The 2,044-nt window shown below is 37.6% G+C and overlaps 1 pseudogene; it reads left to right on the forward strand.

Moving 5' to 3' along the window:
* The first annotated feature begins 136 nt into the window (after positions 1-136).
* Positions 137-2,044, forward strand: part of LOC102823831 — a 9,632-nt pseudogene continuing 7,724 nt past the window's right edge.

Consider the following 2,044-nt stretch of genomic DNA (forward strand, 5'->3'; position numbering starts at 1 on the left):
ACAACAAAATGAAACTGCCAGGTCCTGCACCATCATCACAATTGTTGTTATACTCTAGCCCATTGTTACTGTTACTGTGTCAGTCCATCTCTTTGGGGGTCTTCCTCTTTTTAATTGACACTCCACTTTACCAAGCATGATGCCCTTCTCCAGGTACTGAGCCTTACCAATAATATGTTCAAAGTTGTTGTTGTTGTAAAGTGCTGTCGAGTCGATTCCGTCCCATAGCAACCCTGTAAGGGTTTCCGAGGAGCAGCTGGTGAACTTTAACTGCCAACCTTGCAGTTCAAATGGCTTTGCAGTCTGACGCATCAACCCACAGCTCCACACCAGGACAAGAGACAAAATCTTACCATCCTGGCTTCCAAGAAGCATTTTGGCTGTACTTCTAAGACAAATTTGTTTATTCTTCTGACAGTCTATGGTGTTTTGAACATTCATTGTCAACTCCATAATTCAAATGCATGAATTCCTCTACTGTCTTCCTCATTCATTGTCCAACTTTCACATGTATGAGGAGTTGAAAATGCCATGGCTTGTTTCAGGCACACCTTAGTCCTCAAACTGACATCTTTGCTCTTTAACACTGTAAAGAGGTCTTTTGCAGTAGATTTGGCTAACGCAACTTCATTCTTTTCTCTCTTTATCAAAATATTGTTTGTTTATTTATTAGTCCAGTTGTGAGGATTTTTGTTTTCTTTACCTTGAGGTGCAATCCTTACTGAAGGTTGTAGTATTTTATCTTTATCAGTAAGTATTTAAAGTCCTCTTCCCTTCCAGCAAGTAAGGTTATATCATTTGCATATATCAGGTTGTTAATGAGTTTCCCTTCAATCCACATTCTTCTTCCTATAATCCAGCTTCTCGATTACTTGTTCAGCACACAGACTGAATAAGTATTGTGAAAGGATATAACCCCAGCATATACCTTTCCTAATATGAAACAATTCAGTATCCCCTTGTACTGTTCAAACAACTACTTTTGGTTTATGTACAGGTTCCTCTTAAGCACAATTTAGTGTTCTGGAATATACATTCTTCACATAGTTTGTTATGATCCACACAGTTGAATGCTTATGCACAGTCAATAAAGCATAAATAAGCATCTTTCTGATTCTCTACTCTTATTCAAGACCTATCTTATGTCAGCAATGATATCCCTAATTCCATGACCTCTCCTGAATCTGGCTTGAATTTCTGGCAGCTCCTAGTCAATGTACTGCTACAACCATTTTTAAATTATCTTCAGAAAAATTTTACTTCTATGTGATATTAGAGTTTTTTCCAATGATTTTTGCCTTCAGTTGGGTCACCTCTATTTGGAATGGGCATAAATATGGATCTCTTCCTATCAGTTGGCCAGTGACAAACTTCCAAATTTCTTGTATAGATGAGAGAACACCCCCAGCTCTGTATCAGTTTGTTGAAATATTTCAAATTGTATTCTGTAAACTCCTGGAGCCTTGTTTTTCACCAATGTCTTCAGTGCAACTTGAAATTGTTCCTTCAATACCATCAGTTCTCAATCATATGCCGCCTCTTGAAATGGCTCAGTATTGACCAATTCTTTTTGGTGCCATGGCTGTGTATTTCTTCCATCTTCTTTTGGTGCTTCCTGCAGTATTTAATATTTTGCCCATAGAATCCTTAGCATTGCAAGGATTGCGTTTTCTCCTCAGATTTTTCAGCTTCAGAAATACTGATCAAGTTTTTCCCCTTGGGTTTTCAGCTCCAGGTCTTTGCATATTTCATTGTAATATTTGACTTTGTCTTCTCGAGCTGCCCTTTGAAATATTCTGTCTATCTCCTTTACTTCCTTTATTCCAGTTGCTTTAACTCCTCTATGCTCAAGAGAAAATTTTAGAGTCTCCTCTGACATGCATTTTTGTCTTTTCTTTCTTTCCAGTCTTTTAAATGACTTTTTACTTTCTTCATGCATGGTGTTCTTGATGTCATCCCACAACTCTTCTGGCTTTGTGTCATTTGTATCTAATACATCAAATCTGTTCTTGAGATGGTCTCTAAATTCAAGTGAGATATATTC

Source organism: Chrysochloris asiatica, unplaced genomic scaffold (genome assembly GCF_000296735.1).
Source record: "Chrysochloris asiatica unplaced genomic scaffold, ChrAsi1.0 scaffold00051, whole genome shotgun sequence".
Taxonomy (NCBI): Eukaryota; Metazoa; Chordata; class Mammalia; order Afrosoricida; family Chrysochloridae; genus Chrysochloris; species Chrysochloris asiatica.